The 20,600-nt window shown below is 48.1% G+C and overlaps 1 protein-coding gene across 4 annotated transcripts in view; it reads left to right on the forward strand.

Moving 5' to 3' along the window:
* The first annotated feature begins 250 nt into the window (after positions 1-250).
* Positions 251-20,600, forward strand: part of LOC120898810 (activating transcription factor 3) — a 57,007-nt gene continuing 36,657 nt past the window's right edge. For 2 of the 4 annotated variants that reach the window (XM_040305170.1, XM_040305169.1), the window contains exons 1-2: positions 288-538; positions 2,102-2,678. The gene's annotated coding sequence lies outside the window, so the exon portion shown is untranslated. Of the gene's footprint in view, positions 539-2,101; positions 2,679-20,600 lie in introns of all 4 variants that reach the window. The other 2 variants (XM_040305173.1, XM_040305172.1) reach the window with 2 other exon arrangements.

Here is a 20,600-nt window from a genome sequence, read left to right on the forward strand (position 1 = left end):
ATCTGTTCTATTCCAATTCAAATCGAATACACAACAAATAACCCTGCACCACGCGCTGAGTGGCAACCAACATTGCACGCATTCGAAGTCCCCCGCAAGCACCCTAAACAGCTCCCCACATTCACGCGCTCACTCCGTCACTACGAAAGAGAGGGAGAGAGAGAGAGCAGCACGACACAAAACCCGAGCCGTCCGCTCTCTCGCGGCAGGCGCAAGAAGGCGCGCGCGTGGTCGTGTGTGTCGCTTTGGCCGCGCACCGACCGACCGAATGGATGCGAAACTCAGCGGCTGCCCGCCAGTTTACAATCGCACACGAAACGGACCGCACATGACGGCAGTGACCGGATCGCGAGCTTTGTCGCGCGAAACCCCAAAACCCGTACGCAAACCCGTGTCCCTGTTGTTGTCGTTTGCAGCTCGATGCACCAAGCGCGTGACGCGGCGGAAAAGCGCCGGGAAACTGTTAGCAGCCACGTTCAGTGTCGCGACCGTCAGCATCGACCGAGCGGACCGTCGGCCGCACTACCGGACGCTTCAGGTTGGGGCGGGGGAGAGAGGACACCGAATCGAAAATCATGTTGATGATGATGTGGGAAAGGAAAACACACACCTAACACACATTAGCGAAGGAGTAAAACAATCTTACCACGGAAATAAACCGCAAATGAACAAACACGGTTTTGTGGTGCAAAATTGGGAAGGAGCTTGCCTGGCCACGTCGAGTCGAATTTCCTCACGCACGGATGCACGCGGGCGAGTGTGTGAACGAAAACAAATGAATTTATTTGAGCACAAACATACCCACACGCACCAATGTGTAGGAAAATCGAATCCTACTCGGCGAAGCTGTGTGTGCATCACGAGGAAAACATTCGGTACAGATTGTTGCTTATTGGTTTTTTGTGTACAAATTCTTTAATAAGTCTACGAAAGTGTCTTACGAAGTGTCTAAGTAGTATCCATGTGTTGGTGACAAGTGAGCAGCTTGTTTAAAACGCTTATGATATCAAGTTGATATTTGTTTACGATAAAAAAAAAAAACAGGATTATCGGCGTCAAGTGTCAACAAATGTGAAACCGAGTGCAAATAACTCATTTTGAAAAGTTCTACTTTTATGTTTGCTTCATTTAATTTGAAATAATAAAAAAAAAATTAGATTTTAGTAAAATTTAGCTTTTTGTATCCAAATTATCCCAAAAGCAGCCCAATACATGCTGCCTTCGGCTAAGAATATCCCCAAAAAAGGATCATCTAGTACAATAATTAATCAATCAATTTTTAGTTAAACAATTTTGTTACAAAAAGGGATTCAGTGTACGTTTAAACGTGTGTGAGTGTGTGTGTTTTGTGTGAGAAAAATAAGAAAAAAAAATCGAACAGCGCACCAGCGCATACCAATAACAGCTCCATCGGTATTGAATTTTCCACTCGAAAAGCGAGAAAATGTTACCCCGATCGTGGTGGTGCAGCAGCAGCAGTAGTAATAGTAGTAGTAACAAGTAGTAACAAAGAAAGAAATCCCCCCAGAGGAACAATCCCTCCCCCAGTAATGGAAGGAGCGAGGATTGAGTTTTCGAGTGGCGGTGCCAAAAAAGAAAAGCTGGAAACCCTTCCCTCAGTCTCCCATCCCGGCGTAACACCGTGACATGCTAATTCTGGCACTCAGCGGGCAAAAACAACTGTACAAAAACGGCTGTTTCGTGCCGGTGAAGTAAAAACGGAAAAGCAAGGAAAAACACACATACACACTCACACACACACACACAGGGAGTGGAAAAATCGACTGACCGCCGGCAGCGCCGGCTCTCATGCGTTCGGCTCTGGACTGACCGGCGCCAATCGGGAAACACACTGCCGGCAACATTTCCCTACATCTCCCTCCCTCCCTCCTCCCTCATAACTCCTTTCCTGCTTGCTGTGGAAAATCGGCTTCGGAAAATCGGTTTTCGTGGAACTTTGCTCGGCGGTCGGTGCAGTGAGAGCGCAGTGTGGCCAAAGCGATGCGTGTGTTTGTGTGTGTGTGTTTTCCTTTTAGATGTGTGTGTGTATGAGTTTTTGGCATTAGCGGTTGATTGTTCTTATTCCTTATCTCTTCTCCAGCGAGTTGCAGCACTCAGTGAAAAACGGCACTGCCGCCGGCCAGCAGAATTACCACCCGGCTAGTGCGAACCACCACGACCCCCTGGGAGGGAAAAAGAGAAGTGCAAACCGTAAAGCGAAAGGTGAATACAAAATGTCACCCAGTGAATGGGGAGGGTGTGTTGTGTGTATGTTTGGTGCTAAATGTTAAGTGTTTTAGTGTTAGTGTTTATTTGCTAGCAGCAACAACCGAAAAAATAAAATAACGTAAAGTGTATAAAATACATACAGAAAAAAGAGAGGCAAAAGTGCAAAACAACACACAGTGATACTCGAGTGAGTGAGTGAGCGAGAGAGAGAGAGTGTGCAGCAGCATCGAATGAACCGAATCGGGCAGACGAAGTAGAGGATTAACACTGTGCCCGAAGGAAGTTGTGACAGCTCGGTTTTAGTGATTTTTCATCCAAGCAGGCCGCGTTCGTTCTGTTGTGTGCCGAGTGATCGCAGGATATCAACACACACCGGAAGTGCAAACGCTACACACACACACTGCTGCAAACGAGGACAACGGAGCAACGGTGACGACAGTGTCCAACAGGTGGTTTTTCCTTCTTTTTTGTTTATTGGCTCCTTTCTTACCCACTCCTAGAGCATTATTATTATCATCATTATTGCCACACCACACCGAGGAGAAGGAGGAGGTGCTCATAATTCACGATTAGAGCATTTGCAGTAAATGAAGCGAGCGAGCAAGCTTTGCCAATTTTGCACACCGAAAGAAAAGTAGCCAAACGTTTATTTTTTTCGTTTTTCCTCTCCCAAACATTTGTTGCATGTTTTTGGCAATGTGGCGTGACGTTTTGGCGACCAGGACGGAGCAAAAAAGCGGGGTGAAAAGGACACTGAAACCCCCCCTTCTACTTGGCCCACTGCCTGGATCAGTTTTCCGGTTTTCCGCCCGCGAGTTTGTGTGTGTGTGAAGAAAATAAATACAAAAACTACAGCGAACCATTGGAGATGGTCCAATTGCGTGTCGGTGCATGGTCCATAAGCACCGAGGGGTCTCACACTCCGAGCCATACACTGTAAAGAGAGTTTGAGTGTGCTACAAAAACATACAACATTTTGGCAACACTTGGCCACACAGCCGGCAAAACGAAGCTTCTGCGCAACTCAAAAGGGAACCACCGCGCGTTTGGGGCGATGTGGTCGGCGTTCCATGTTGTGGGCGTCGAACGGATCGTTACGAACGGTCTTGACAACTAGCTTGCGCTTGGCCGCCACCACTTTTTTTTTTCGTTCATTCATTTTTGGAGGTGCAAAAAACGCGCCCCCTTCGTAGGACCATCAACCAAAAGCCAAACTAGCCGGTTTTGTTTTCTTTTTTGTGTTCCTTGAAACCATGAAAAAGCTCAGTTATCCGCACCTTCTTGCGTCCGCGATGGTTCGAGAGTGTGTGCCCAGATTTATGATCAGCTCACGAGCAGCTCGAACGGACACGGCAAGGATAATTAATTTTACTTTGTAAAAACACAATCTGACGCGTTTGTTTTTTTTTTCTACTTCTTTGGAGATAGGTTGAGAGTTTGAAGGTGGGTTGCCGCACCGAAAGGATTAAGCATCCCAACCCCGTGGTACGCGAAACATAAACTCTCCGATCGGTCGGTCGGCTAAAAACGGTTTTACACCAAATAGTGCCCCCCGACGCACCATGTGTAGGCTGAAGTTTATCCCTTTGCTTAAAAGAGAGAAAGAGAGAAAGAGCATTGCTTTTTGCGCAGGCTTTTTTATTCTTTCCACGCACATGCTGGGTAGGTGGCGCGGAAGTGGGGTTGAAAAGAATTTATGGCTACCGCGCGCACGTTACTTCCAAATGGTTCGATCAAAAAACACTTTGGCGAAGTGCAAATTGCATCTTTAATCCTTCGTTTCCGGCAGACGGCCCCGCGTCGCGCGTGGATGCTAAATATGCTGCTTAATGTGAACCGGGTTTGGGGTAATTTGTTGTCCAAGAGTTTGCCGATTACACCCTTCTCCCTGCGCTTCATTTGCCATCGGAATCTGGAACACACCCTTCTGATTTGCTACACTGTAATCCATTTGTAGCCGTTTGGCAAACTCCCCTAACACACCCTAATTATTCCCGGCATTCACGCCGTGTCTCTTCACGCATGGTCGGACACACGCATCGAACTGTTCGCACTGTGCGCGAGGAAGCACACAACGCACCGCGAGAGAGAGGGAGAGTGGAGTCTAGCGCCTAGGTCATATTCATTAGCTTAATTCACCTACTCTCCGATGGCCGGGAATGGGCGGAATCACAAAAATAAAGCAGCCGAATGAATGCGAGGCCCGACTGGAAGTGCAGCGCGATGAAGGCTGCGCAAGATCACGAGAGGATGCCATACGATACACAGCGTGTAAATGAATTGCATAAATTTGCATCTTCGGGAGGAGTGACACGCGCTCCCAACCCCACCATCACCACACCACTGGGGTCATCTGCTGCTTGCACCGGACGCGCAAAGGGTTTGGCGCACATGGCACACAAGTGCTGGAATTAAAATCATATTAATAAAACGCATCTCGATCCACACGCACACGCTGGTTTGTCAGTCCGCAAAAGGAAGTGTGTGTGTGCGCATCTACCCCTTCACCCACCTCCACCACTGCAGGCATGAGGTCGTTCTATCTACCTCGAAGAAACCCGAAAGGCATCGGGTCGTTTAAAACACCCCACATTTCCCCACTCCCACCAGCTGCCCTTCCAGTACAGGTCGTCATCAACCGAAGCCACACATGATAATGGTGCGAGAAGATTGCGCCTCCGGCTACATAAAGTGGCACATAAAGTAGCACACTTTATGGGACATGTGGATGTGCGCGAGGAGTAGCTTCTTGTTTGGAGCGAGTGTTTGTGTTTAAGCTCCGTGCAGCGGTTCCTCTCCACACTGCCTCTGGTGGCTTAAAACATGCAAATTTTCTCGCAATTTAGGAAGAAGCTGGAGGATGGAGCGTTGCCGGTTCTCTTTTGCAGAATTTTGATCCGTTGGATTATCTCTTTGAGGAATTGATTGAGACAGCTTCTTTACGGATCTTAGGATCTTGTGCCTGTTGAGATATTCCCGGAGACCGGGAGACTCAACCATCAGCGTGAGGCTATTGGTAATGTATTAAACACATAAAGATCACAGATATTCAACACGATGATGCACTTACTAGTACACGCAATAAAAGTCCTCTGGTGCGAGGTTCTTCTGGAGTTCTTAAAGTCGCAACAACTTAATGTACTCTTCATGTAGATTCCATTGATGTAAACACATACAACAAGTACAGGTGTGTGTTGCAATGGGGGCTGGTCATTCATTCTCATTCACTCCATCGACAATCAATCGAACGTTACGATCTCGTTCTTGGAATTCCACGAGCAAAACATGTCTGTCCCTGGTGTCCGCCCGGTTTAAGGTTAGGTTCAGATGTTAGGGGGAGGTTCAGGAGCAAACAAACACACTGGAGCGGAGCAGAGCGTCTCAAGTCGTTTACATTCCTCAATGGAACTGCACTGCGCGCGAACCGAAGTTCAACTTCAATCAATCTATTTCATATTTGTTTCAATCATCATCGTCACCGGCATCGTCTCTTGCAAGAGCGAGAGACACGTGATCGTTGCATTCATCGGGGAGGGTTAAGAGGGGATACTGTAGCAAGCCGGACCTCTATTAGAATCAAATTACCCGCCGCGCAGTGTCATGAAGGGTGACATCGGGCGGACAGTAGGGCCGTTGTTCGCGCGGCAGCTGTCGATTGAGTTCGCCAATCGATGGGTCGTGATCGATGGGCAAAGATCAAGACACCTGATACATCGCAACTGTCGCTCGGGAAAAGGTGTAAAATTGGCAATTAGTCGCTCGATTGTGTAAACAGTGCATCCCCCTAATCATTTTGAAACGGCCGTGTAGTTGTAAGAATGATCACTCCGGCAAGACTCCGGTAAGATCGGACGCGCTTCAATCACAAACACACGTATCGCACATGCAATGCACGCGGCCACAAACCCATTTCGCCTTCGCACGAATGTCTCCTCCTACGCGTCACACACACACACACGCGCGCGCGTCATTTAATGAACCCCTCGCCGGGGTCCGATTTTCTTCACCCTCGCTCCGCGACACACTCATTTTCTATTAGCATTCTCCACACATAAACTTGCCCTGCCTACCATCACATCTTCCTCCATTTCTATCGCGCATGCTTTCCTTCTACCGCCCCCGTCTCTGACCCACCTCTAGCCCAGGCTCGATCAAATCAAATTAGGTTGATGGCTATTAGCGCACGGAGGAAGAGAAGACAACACAGACACACACATGATTGAAGTACACACCGGGGGCAAGTACGAGGTGAAACCCCCAAGAACATAAAATGTACGAGCCTGTGTGGCTGTATGTGTGTCTATCATTTACCACCCACAACCACCGTTACCACCGTCAGATTTCAACAACCCCAACAACTCCCCCTCCAAAAGGCTCCTTGCTCCTGCCCCGCGCTGCACGATCGACAAGATCGTGTCTCGAAGATTAGCACTCGAGCTTCTGAAAGAGGTCGTCTTAACGTGGTGGCGTCGTCGTGTGTGCGTGCGCTATCGGTTTGGAGAGGGGGGGAGCGGGAGATCAGCGATCGGGCGGTTTGTTGCCATTTGCTCAACCACACCTTTACCCACACAGCCTCGACAGCTCATGTGTGCTGCTGGGCGAGCAGTTTTGTAGACTCTTTTTTGCATGCGAAAAGACCCTTGCAAAACCCAAACCCCTCTGTTTGGGCGATCGACATCTGGTCGCACATTCCCCCCCCCCCTCGTTTGCAATCTGCCAAGGGCTTATCGAAGACAATGAATAAGAAATTTATGAGCTGGCGATCGCAAGACGCTGATAAGTGTATCTCCCGCTGCTTGGGGTTTGTGTTTTGACATATGAACACTATTTTTGTCTTTATTTTGACATATGGGCGTTGCGGTCGGTGCTGTCAAAAATGGGGTTTGATTGCTTTTCGTGGGGTTACACCACTGGTTTGTTTTGTTCCCTATTTCCTGCTTTTCACAGCAGAGCACCTCGGTTTGGGCTCGGTTATAAATCAAACATGAAAGGGTAACAAACATTTTTGTGTTTTTGAAGCCAGACACAGTAGACACAGTGGTAGGTGACATACTAAGATAGAAGCGATTTATAACAGCCGATGCTGATCTTTGCCTACGATCGTATGACTAAGCCAACTGAGAACCATATTGAGAGCCTAAAAATTGCCCTTTCTTTTCAATATTCTTATGAAATTCTGGTCGTTCTACCGGTGCTAACGACCGCAAATCGAATATCTAATTAAGAGCAATGCTGTTAGCGTGTTAGTTAATGGTGCCAGATAGCACAGAACTCCTTCCCCCTCCACTCAAATTTGCAGCTAAGCGCAACCCGCCCCAGACAAACGGTCTGGTCGACATCTTCGCCCTCATATCTCGGCCAGCCGGGGGCAGACGGTGTGCGCGATAGGCATCGGCCAGCCGTCGTCGTCGTCGTCGGACCTCGAATCGGTTAAACACTTGTCGCGCAAGAGCAGACGTGATTCTGATCTCGGTTAAGATGAACCAAGTAATTACCCATTGCTTGCAGCACGGCTGACCTACCTCCACACCCTCTGGTATGTGGGGAGTGAGCATCCGCGTCTCAGCACGCATCATCCTCACCTTGCTTCTGTGCTTATCGTTCTAGCAGATGTCTTTGTGGTCACACCGCCAATGACCTTTTATTGTTGGCGTTTCCCTTCCCTCCTTGGGGTGATAATCACCATTACCGCCGCTGCGTGTCATGATGATGTTGCCAATGCTGCCAACTTGAGAAAGTGATAAGATTGGCACACAAGGCACAAGCGAATGATAATTTGAATACGCTCATTAGGCGATCTTTACCCGCTACATTTTTGGGTTCAACACGGGCCGAACATGGGGCGACAGGAGACAAAGTCTAAAGACTCTGCCAGAGCCTGTGATAGGCTCGATTGTTTTGACTTTCTTTGACCACTTTGTAGAATGTTTTGTTTTCCACACACAGACAGAAAAAAAGAACTTCTATACTCACAGAACCACACAGAAAAAAAGAACTTCTATACTCCGTAGACGTGCAATTTGTCACGTACACACTACCGTGCACCGTTCTGCACCGTTCTGTGCCTATGCTTTTGATGTTGCCTGCTTTTCCAACACATTTCTAACAGTCGCCGTACGTAGTGAAGCAATCGTCGCGTTCGTTTTGAAATGCAAAAATTAGCATGTCTCAATAACGCTGTACGCTTCCCCGCTGCTGTTGCTGCTGCTGTTGCTGCTGTGCTTCTTATAGATGCACTTTGTTGCTGTGAGCTGCATTTGAAGTGTCTTTAGCTTTAGCTACCTCCCCCCCCCACTGAAACACTCGCACATGAGCTGCTTCCATCCAGCGGAACTTCAAACAGATGTAACAGCACCAGCTACGGACCAGTGAGCGAACGAGCGAGCGAGCGGCTCGCTCGGAAACAATATTTATTTCCATCAGTAAAATGTGTGCCATCAGCCGCTGCCAACACGCTGGTCCGGCTCCGTGGCCGTGTCAGGTCCGAGCCCTTTGCCAAATGCGGCACCACCTCCAACGCCACCATTGCCTACCATTAGTCATATTGCATAATCAAACGCACTTGCGCCAACGCGTCTACGCGAGAGGACGACAAGCGGTGATGACCGATTTGTGTGATTTATGTACGTGTGTGTGTGTGTGTGTTTGGTTGAAGTGTCCAAAGGTGGTGCACTTCCGTTACTTAAGCAAGCGGTAAAGTGTCACCACTGATAAAGAAGCGCACACACACAGGCACAGTTGAGCACACGGAGCACGCTCGATGGAGTAACCTGGTACTTCGTAGAAATTCATCGATAAGCGTCCACTTTTGAGCGGACATTGCGACTTCTTACTCACATAAACGCAACGTTTCACTGGAAAAAGGCCACTGAACAGATACACTTCGAAATCTGACTACTCAGAATTGTTATTCTTCCGCGGAAAACCACTCACAAAACCCGTTGTTGGCCTGCCCTGGGGATGTACGATCAAAACCATATTCTCTTGATTTCCCTTTCCCCCGTCGCTTTTCAAAACATTGACTGGAATCGATCAAAACATGTCGGTGTGATTCGGCTGTTAATTTTTTCGTTGCCGCTTTCCTCTCATGAAGTTTAGTTTAGGCTTGATACCGATGTGAAATGCTATTTTTAATGATTTAAGCCAGAGCCAGAGCGCAGCGGGATACTGCAGCAACATTGATCGAAAGCAGGACACACGGCAGCAGCAGCAGCAGAAGTGTGACTTTGATTTTTCGGTTTTTCATTTCGGGCGAACATTATTTACCCAAAGGTCGTCCGCGATTTTACTTGTTTTCATCGTAAACATACGACGGCCGACTGTTGTTATTCTTTCCGGTGGTGTCCCAGGGCCCGCCGTAACGTACCCCAGAATTTGTGACTGTGTGACTGTGCTGCTGCGAGATACGCGAGTTCGAGCGTCCGTCCGCACGAAGATCGCACGCGTTTTTGCCGCAATTCAAAAATAGCGCAAAAGCCCCCCTCGGGAAAGGGATTTTTTCCCCTCACTTCGAGAAGAACATGTGGAACAACGAGCGTGTGTGTGTGTATATGTGTATGGTAAAGTGGAATATTGCGCGAATAAAAAAAAACCCGGGTGTGTTATTTAATATCGCCCAGTGGCCCCGGCGTTCGGTTGCGAGACGGTTTGTTATCCATTTTGCGCACAGCCACACGGTGTGACGCCGTACGGCCTTTGGGGTTATCAAACGACACAGCAGCACACCACACACACACACACAATAGAAGAGGGCGAAGAAACAAAAAAAAACGAACTTTCATTCCTCCCTACTGCTGGCTTATCTTTTTCCCACTTTTTCCGTTTTGCATTCTTGCTCGGCGCAACGGCCTGTTTGTGTAACACTTGCTTAATTGATCGTTAGCGAGCGCACTGCGACCGAGCTGGTTAAGAAGTTGATTAAAGCGATTCCAATTTCTGTGTACGACGCTTACACTTACACAAACGAACACACTAAACAGTAAAAGCAACTGTCACTTGCCTGTTTATGCTCCTGTCAGGGAGAAAATTTCAAACAAGAAAGTTGATACCTATCAGTTACCGGTAAAGGGGCCAGGCGAGGACAAGTGACAGCGTCGGTGACGTTCTTGCGCGGGGAGGGGGGGAGGGCGGTCTTCTATTTGACCCGCTCCCTCTTCCACGGGTAAAAAACCGATCCTTGGTAAAGTTGTTTGTTTTTAACAAAAGGGAAGCTGTGGGCGGCTTGGTGTGCATGCGCGTGTTTGGGGGAAAAACTGAGAAGCGGAAGAAAGCGCCGGATATGTTTGTGTGATCTGACTGCCTGGAACACGTTCTTAGACGCTCCTAGAAAAGCAACACACACACACACACCAACGTCTGCCGATATGCTAATGCAGGAAAAGGCGTGCACGATGGCAAAAGGTCGTGCGAAGAAATTCGACGCAACAATGTCACCGAAATTTAGGCCAAGCAGCATGTTTTGCTACGGCTGGAGGGTAGTGGGCCATAACAACCAAATTGATGGCTTTTCTTTTCTTTTTTTTTTGCTTCGTTGTTTGCTTCGAGTTTGACGATAATGGAATCCGTTCTCAGGGAGAGTGGTACTGTGCGCTTTACAAACGGTTGGAATTAAGTTCAGACAGCGTGAATTGGCCCCTGATGTGGAGCGCATGATGGATTGGTGATTAGCCTAAACATTCAAAGATTCCATTAAATGGTTGCTTTAGTTTGACTTGCTTTTCAGTTAGGCCTTTCCATTGTTTCATTTTGTCTGCTCATACCAAAAACAAATTGATCAAAAATAATCATTCCATTCTTTGCTTTCCTCCTCCGAAAGCCAGAACATTCTCTTCTTCCCCAAACTTTCTCTGACGTTCTGACATTATTACCTTCTTCAGGACCACCCTGCCTGGAAAAAAGAATTAATTTATGCAAACTATGCTATTAAACCGTCACAACGATAATGCGTTTCTTATTTGCTTTCTTGGTCACAACAGGCGTATAATGTTTCCTCCTACTTCGATTTTATTGTTTTAGAAATCGATTTTTTTGTTCGCTAAAAGGCTAAATTGATGACTCAACCAGCCTCCCAGCGTACTTAATGGCCATTCTTTTCCAATTCATTTTTAACACAGTGTTTTTTTCTTCTCAAATATATGCCTGTTTTTATTGGTCTGACGATCAAACGATCTGATACGATCGGATGGCTCCTTCCTTCAATATTGAGGCACACGATGGAATGATCATGATTCCATAAATCACTCCTTTCCTCCAAAACACCATACCCAATGAGAAGCTTTTGCCTAAAAAATGTCCCATAAAAAGATACGGCCGCTGCAAACGGTCCGTTTAAACGATTGATCTTCATCAACCTCGCAGAGCGCATTTGCATCAAATTTGGATCGAAAAGCATTCGAAAAAGATCGGTATCGCGCGCGGTGATGTGTCCGGGGGACAGTACCAGGCATGCAGGCTTCTCTAAAAAGAAACCAAACACACACACACGCACACGAACGCACGCCCATCAACAGCCGAGAGGAAGTCATTAATAATGTCGTGTGTCTGTTCGAGATCAGCCCAACGCGATAAAAAAAACCGTGCCCACAACCAACGACAGCAGCACGACCACATTGCACATATCACCAACCTTCGAAACGCATGTACTTACAAATGATCACCCCGGGCAATCGGGGAGCACCCTGTCCAGTTCCGGATTTTGAGCGAGCGGAGCAAACTAAACAACAAAAAAATATGATAATTTCAAACGTCAAAACATTCACGGATGGAGTGTGGCGAATAAAGCCGCAACGCACCGCGCTCCTGCTCCACCACCACGACGAAACGAGCGAGCGCGTTACGCATAATTTGCACGGTTCTGTGTTCTGGTGGCGCCGGGGACGGGGGAATGGACGAAAGTGGGTGGTAAACTAGAGTAAAAGAGTCTCGCGATTTTTGTTGCCAGTTCACTGTCCGCGCGGTGCTTGCTGATGGCCGTAATTAATTTCGGCGAGGCGAACAGTAAATAAATTGATCCCATTTGTTAAGCACATCACAATTAACGAATGTCCGGGGCCTTTGGAGTGGTCCACAGCGGGATGAGTTGGACTTTAAAACCTCCAAACTGCTGTCAATTTCTAGCCAGAGGACAGAGATTGTCGTTGGAGTACGTGGAGAACAGCTTGCTAGCATTAGAATGGAACGAAAAGGCTTCATTGGAACTCGTTCTATGCATTACAATGTCTACAAAGACTATCAACCTCCCCCATGAAAATGGCTTCGAAAAAGAAACAATGTGCGATAATGATGCTCGTACTGTCGGGCACGTCCAGGCACACGGGGGCTACTCCCCTGCTTTCCGATCGTGCTGCCCTAACAGATGGAGCTGCTTTATCGCCTTCCCAGACTGCAGTGGCGCCCAAAGCGACCGGCGCGGATTCTTAAACCAGGGGCAGAGACGCGGATTGAACATTATCCACACCATACGCCAGTGGGAAAACGGTGCACGCAGGGAGGGAGAAAGTGCCCGAGACCCTATTGAGATAATTGATTTGTCACAAACGAGCATTGCTCGGCGAGCACGGACGTCCTTTGACAAGCAGCAGTGGGGGCAGCAGCAATGTGGCGGGTAGGTATGGTGAAATGTAAAACAATCGCACCACAAGCACACACATACACCACTTTTGCGTCGACACGCCGACGATCGTGCTCTCGTTTGTTATGGCGTCGAGGCGTCGTCATTACGGCGCGTCCGGCGACCATACACTGCTGAAGCCGAGACCAGCACAGATGGAAAGAGTTCGGAGAGCAAAAAGTGTCGAAGGAAAAGAAATTATATGCCATCGCTCAGTGTGGGAATGGGAAAAAGGGCACGGAAATGGTACGAAGGGCGCTGCAGTCTAATAAAAATGAATCGATGAAGAAAATATGGAGTGTCCCCCCGGTTTTGAACGTGGGGAAAACGATTCTGAACTATTTCTTGTGTAACAAAAAAAAATACACAGAAAAGGTCAATAGAATGCTGTTAATTAAAAATTCCACAAATGCTCGCTGGTGCTGGAGGCCACCGCACTAGCCTAACGCATAAATCACCACACGTCACACAGCCCAGCCCGACCTTCTGGGAACATTTCCGGATTCCCTGTCACCTATGGGACGCCATCTAGTCTGCCCTTTTTATTGGGGGCTTTTTAAGCACATCGCTTTATTCAGATTTTTTCTACCAATTCCCACCGAGCTTCTAGCCTTGCCCGGGCTTGGTAAATCTCGGTCAAAGCTATTTTGTTTGCAACGAAGCGAAAAAAAAAACAATAGTCACCTCGGTAGAAGCTCCAAAACGGACCCACTAAATCCTTCCAACAGGCATAACAGAAAAAAAGCATGCGTCCGTATGTCTTGATGCTTCCTCCGAAACCGAGATTAAGTGCCGCATAATTGGAATTGTGGTAGCGTAACGAACACACACACATACACAGTAAGGAAGGGGGCCAAACAAAAACACAAGCCAAGGAGGAGGACGCCGTAGAAGGCAACAAGCAGAAATCGCACAAAATTCCTCCAAAAAGCAGCAAAAAGCAACGCAAAGGACCGCGCGGATGCTGCAATACCGAAGGGTATGGATGCAAGGTATGAAGTTGCCTCTGTTGCCGGTTCACTCGGAAGGGAAGGTCACACCGAGTGGAAGATGCGTCGCAAACGGAGGGTTCAAGTTGGATAAAAACCCGCACCGCATTGGAACCATTTCTGCATACACACAGGTTGGCTGGCATCACTGCTTCTTCCCAACCCCAGCGAAGAAGACATCAAGGGAGGACAAAAAATATGCACACACACACACACACATACAAACATACTTCCAATGGCGCAAAAGTTGGCCATGAATCAGAAAAAAAACGAAGAGTACACTATACTCGCAGGCTGTTGCGCCGTTTGGTTGCGTTTGGCTTAGTGGCGCCATCTCGGGCGAATTTCTCGAAGGTATCTCTGGTGAGCCGTTTTTTAGTCGACTGTCCAAATGTTGACCCTTACTCCCCCTCTCCTCTTCAGCAATCAATGCCAACTTGACGGGTTTATGGAAAGTGTAGTTTGCCTAGCCGACCGATTGTTTTGCACTAAGCAGCGCCTCCACCCAATTCTTGGGTGGATTATGATGGCCGGGCGGCAGCGAATGCGCAGCCGCGTAGTACCGGCACCGCGATCGCGCGTGGTCGTCGTCGTGAACAGTACACCTCACCGGTGCTGCCCGCCACACAGCGCGTTGCAACATTGACCTTAATATCGGTGGGAAGTATAAATCAAATTCATCCATAAATAGTGCCAAAGTGGCAACGGGTGTGTATTTTTCATTCTGCTCTGTGCCTCTCTCCCTCCCCTTCTACTTCCATCTCAGAAGACATCGCTAAAGGCAACGGATACGCGTCCAATTGTGCTCAGTGAGCTTGCAGATCTAAGCCCGAAGTGCTGTGCCGATCTGCTTTACTTGCGATCGTTCCCACACAGTGCCAGTCAACCACTCTGCACTCCATTTGCAAGAAGACATTTCTGTTGACACATCTGGAAGCGACTCCCCCGAAGGTCACGTGCTGCCATTGCAGAGCAGAATGATAAATCACGCTCGCACAGTGGTGGTGGTGACTGGTTGGCTGTGAGACTTCAGTCAGCGCCCCAGGTGTGATGCTTTACCGACGTTGTTACGTTTTTCGCGCATCTACAAACATGGCATGGTAGCTGGTCAAATGCTACAACACTGTCAAGTTGTTAAATTACATTTTAAAGGGTGAAAATTGCGGCCATTAAATTATTGGCCGTTACGAGTGGCTGCAACCCCCCTTTACAATTCTTCGCCACCATCTTTAACGATCTCGCGCGCAATTGCAATCGAATCGCATCGCAGCATCGCTTTGCGCACGCGTTTCAGCAGTGGTTTGTCCTCTGCCCAATCCCACACTATCTTCCGCTCCTCTTCCCGCCCCACCAACCGCAACATCCGGTTTCACACGGGCGCACGTGAGGAGCAGCGGCCGTTTTGTCGTCTCTCTCGGCCCATCGCTCACTGTCAGCGCGTCATCATTAGCATCAAATGGCACGATATAAAATTTACAAATAATTATCGGCAATCTGTGGCGGTTGGTGGTGGTAGCAACGCAACAACAACAAAACGAAACGATGCACCCACCCACACAGCACACCCACACTAACCGGGCTGTTCCCGGGTTGCCCTTTTTGTGTTCCTTTCCTCGGTTTCGCCCCGTGTCGCCCGGTGTTTGAGAGTTTGACAGCCCCCGCGAGAGGTAATTAACTTTGACATTGAAAATCTCAGCCGCATGTGTATGTATGTTTGTTCTGTGTGGGGAAAGGAAGTGACACGGGGTGAGACTGCTTGAAGCGACATAAAACTCACCATTTACCTGAGCTGTGTGTGTGTGTGAGCGAGCGACAAGCGAGCCCTCCTCCACGCCGGGCGATACTGGTTAGGAGCGGTTCGCGCGTTGGGACAGATTTCATCTCAACTTCAAAGCGCCACTTCCGCCCTTGCCGAGCGTGACATTATGGCAGTGGTTGTGGTGGTGGTGGTGTTGGTGGTGGTTATGCACATGCTACCCCTTCCTCCCGTGGGTGTGCTTGATCGCATGTACATAAATTATTTAACTTTATTGTCCTCCTAAGCCACCGCGCACTGCGCTGACCATCGCACGCGGCCCACGACAGTTGCGCGCAATGGGATTAATCGATCGATCAAAAGCCCATACTTAAGCACGCTATTCGGTGGTTATGTATGTGTCCGTAGCTAACTCTCTTTATTTATCGGGATTTTTATCGACGCAGCAAAACACAAACCACAGAGCATGCCTCAAATATTTATTTTTATGGTGGCGTTGCCATCTTCAAAAATGTCTATTATGACCCAATCGCAGCGCAACTTTAATGCTTCCCCAGTGTGCCATCTTCAAAGCACACACACACACCAGTAAAACCTTGAATGCCTCAGCCACACGATCGCTAAAAGTATCACCAAACCGTGGCAGCCATATTTCACGCCTGTTTACCCCTATCAAACGTGACTTCTACCACCGAAATGTCAAATCTATCAATAAACTACCATTTCGCGATGCTTAATTTCGGCGATGCTTTACGTGTCACCCACCCTGTCCTGTAGCTCCCTCCTCCCAACAACACTATCACAAAAGAAACAATCGCCGACACGGTTGCATCATTCGTATTTTGGCTACATTATGCGCTACCGGCAGCCCGAGAGCGCAACTCCGTTAATGAACTGACCTCGCGCGGTTCGATCAAAATCGTTAAATTAAATTGACACGGGCGAGAGAGAGAAACCGGACGAAAGTGATAGTGCTTGACGATCACCCCATCCAGAAGAGCTATCCTAATTACGACGGAACGAAAAGATCTCCCCCCGATTGGGCGTAAAGATAAAGCGGAGCCACACAAAATGTGCCATTGCCGTGAAGTTGTAAACTTTGATCGATGGAGAAGGCCGCATGGTAGCATCAATCAAGCTCCTTTACCTCCGCCTGCACATAAAAGGCGTGGCGGCGGGAGCGAAATTGAAAAAATAGAGAAAAAAAAACACAACAAACGATAACATCACCTTTTGCGCTTGAAGTTTAGCATAACAACTCTATTTCTAGCACCGAATAGGACGCGGCTTGTCTGTTTTCCTCCTCTCGAGCTTCTCGAGAGCCTTTTTTACCTGTGTTTTGTCAATCCATTTTTCAAACCCCCAGTTTATGAAGATGCTCCAACAGCCGATGGGCACAGTGTCACAGTAAACAGTAGCATCACAAACGATACCGCCGTGGCGTAATTGATCGAACGCTCTCCAACGTTCCCGCTGATTGATCGTTTACCCGCTCTGCACGCTCAAATAGATCAATCTGATTTTGATTTGATTACTCTCTGTGTGCGTGCGTGTTTGTGTCCGACGAAGCATGACTGTAGATATTGATGGTGTCGTTATGCAACGCATTCGTTCAACGGAAACACACACGCGCCAAATGGCACTAAAAGAACAACATAATTGCATTATGCTTCCAAATTCGGCCCGATAAACGTCGCGATAAATGTAAATTTCTTTAAAAAGCACCCCTTTTTAGAAAACTAAAATACAAGCACCCACACATACACACATTTCACGACGTTTGGCTTGCAATTTTCGACCCGTTTTACGACCGTACAGCGACCGAAGCGAACCGAAGGGAACAGTGGAACATTTAGTTCAGAACGCTGGCGCCAGCCCGCACGATGGCGGCTTGGCGTGTGCTCAGTCAGTGTGACTTTTATGGCGTTATTGTTATTTCTAAATTAGGTCTTTAAGGCTCCCTGGCACCCCTCGGACCAGAGATTCGGGGATACACACACACACACAAACATACACACATGGTTGACCCCTTTCCCAGCCCTATATCTACTGACTGGCGACACACTGAGGGGCAGCACGCCATTTGGCACGCCATTGCCAACCAAACTGCACGCGCTGTTCCAGAGAAAAAAAAGACAGGGGAACGTGAAGGAAACACCTGTACGCCCTCCTAGGCGGGCAAACACGAACCCTATGATGTGGGGAGGAGAGCCACATTAAACTTACACAATGGCGAAGCACGGGGGAAAAAAGAAGCACCACAAAACGCTGGCCACGCTTCTCTCGCACACAGAGCAAACAACAACTAATCTACAGCCCCCGAGCGTCTGTGAAAGATCGAACTAGGAAACGAACCCACCTCCCAACCTCCCAGCAGCGCCAAACACAGGAAGAGCAGGCAGGAGAGAGAGGATGAAGCTAATAAAAAAGCGGTGCTTAATTTAATTTAGTTAATTGAATCGCCTCGCGCTCGTTGCGCCTTTTCCTCTGAAACCCCTCTCGACCGACCACCCAACTGGCACAACTGGTTGTGTGCAAAACGCAGCCGATGGACGCGCCAACATGGAAATGGCATTTGCAGAGGCATTTCCTCGTTCAATTCCGCCGTTGGGTCGGTTTTGAAGGTTGATCGTGCGATGCGATACATCGCCAAGAGGTCAAGCGAAGCAGTTCTGGGTGGTTTAAAGTGGGTCAGTATTTTGGAAATTACGCTACATGTGAATCGATCGAGGCAAAGGGCAACTAGAGCTAGGCATCATTGAATCATAGAAGCTCATAAATTGACCAATAAAATTAAGGAGAATTCAGGAAATTTTTAAAACAAATCTCACTCCCATTATCAGCGCAATCTTCCTGTGGCCCCATGTGTGGTCTCTGTTTGCTCGCCTAATTCGTTTGCCAATTAAATCCACATTGGGGCACAATGTTACACGAGGAGGAAGCTTTCCTTCGGTTTCGAAACTTACCTAACTTACCTTTTGTGTGTGTATGAGAGAGAGAAAGAGAGCTGTGTGTTTGCACTGTCAACAGACCTGGGCCACCGAGAAAGCGTCTTTCCTCCATTGCAAACTGCGCCCAGTGTGTATGTGCACTTCCGTTCCGCCAAACAGTTGCATCGTTGCAGCTACGTGTGCTTGTATAATAAGTTGTAATCCTCCATCCAGGACAGGCATCACAGAGAGAGAGAGAGGGAGAGAGAGAGAAAGAGAGAAAGGGGAAAGAGAGTTGTAACGATCGTCTGTGTTGCTTATACAGCCGGTCAATATGTTTGAGTTGCGTTGTATGCGAGACCGGGGAGCGTCGTCTTGTGCACTCTTTTCGACTTGGTATTTGAAGTAACCAACGAATACCAACGAATGTTATGGCAACTTACCATAAATTTCATCAAACCCTCACTACATAAGCCTGCTGTAAACGATCACACAGGCATCCAGTGCTGTTTACCCAATCGGCCACGATCCGTTGCTTCACGTGGTTAAATTGTATCAATATTTTGCTCTCCAATTTGCAACTTCGCAACAATGCCAATGCTCTAGGAAATATATTCTTCCTGCCTGTATCATCCACTCCACAATGGAGAGGGTTACATTGGTGCCTTACCGTGCGAAGAGCGCCTAACGAGAATTTGCTCAGCGTAATTGCTCTTCTCTTCCCTCCGGAACCCCTTTAATCCTAGCCCTTAACTTGCTGAAAACAATGCTCCAATTATCGGGATGATAGAAACCAATCTGTAGACTTTGCTATCTCCCAATAAAAGGAGACATTACATCGCGGATGGGAGTGTGCCCAGCACACTTTGTAATGGCATCGAATTTCATCACGTCTCTACACTTACCACCTTTTGCTCGCCAAGCGCTGGCTGCCAGCGACAGTTTGCGATGATGGGGCGAGGCGCCTCCAAGAACATCACAGCCGCGACACGACGGCTCGGGAAACAAGTACGTCTGGACGACGGACTGGAACGTGGCGCCGCCGTTGCACGCCTTGGCATTTCATCGTCACGGGGGTCTCTCTCTCATCGTCTCTGTCGCTCGACACGGTGAAGGCTTATTTAGCACGTCAGGTTTCCCGGATCTCGATTTCTCGTGAATCGAGAGGCTCTTGCGAAGTGGCGGGGAAGTTTTGTAAATAATTCTTCGGACGATATGGAATATGTTGAAGTTCTCAAAAACATCTCAATCACACTAGAACAGCAAATTCCCAGTGTGGAGAACAAAATGAAACTGATTCATGCTACGTAAAGCATAGACACTCATTTACTCTATCCATATCACACAACAATTAAAACGCTTTGTTTTCTCGTTTACCCTCCCTCCCTCTCTAGCTCTTCAATATTTCATTCATTGTATACAGTTATTGAAGCAGAGTTTTTTTAATCGTGATTATAACTCCTCACCGACTTGATACTTGAATTTATATCAAACGGGTTGGGGCAGTTCTTAGAAAACGTGTTCACATTACCCATCCCGTCACAACCAATAATGCTTCTTCCCTCCATTGTTTGTTCCACCTTGTTGCATGTCAGTCGGCGCTTGGGGGTGCGGAGAGTTGCATTTTTTAACACTGATAACACATCCTAACATGTTCCCCAACACACACACACACACCCTCTCCACATACTACCACGCAATGTTCGCGAGATTGGAAAACGATAACGTACTTTGGCGAGCTAACGCGAACGCAAATGCGATACGCAATGTTTGCGCAAATGGAAAATGGTTCCGCCACTCCAGGATGCACACCACCACCACCACTACTACCACTAGCTGGGAAGGTGAAGTGTACGAGTGTGAGTCGCTCGCTAAGTGCATGTGCTGCCGCTAAATAAGGGTGTGAATTTCTTTTTCGCCATTTCGCCTCCTCGCCAATGGCCGGCGACCGCGGCTGCTACCGAAATCCCGGCCACCATCGCGCATCGAAACGAGCATGATTCATCTGAGAACGTTCCGGAGGCTTGTGTGTGCTGGATAGCTGGCGAATGTGTGTTAGAGTGCTGCACCCTCGACGCACGTGTGAA

The sequence above is a fragment of the Anopheles arabiensis genome, chromosome 2 (genome assembly GCF_016920715.1).
Source record: "Anopheles arabiensis isolate DONGOLA chromosome 2, AaraD3, whole genome shotgun sequence".
NCBI lineage: Eukaryota > Metazoa > Arthropoda > Insecta > Diptera > Culicidae > Anopheles > Anopheles arabiensis.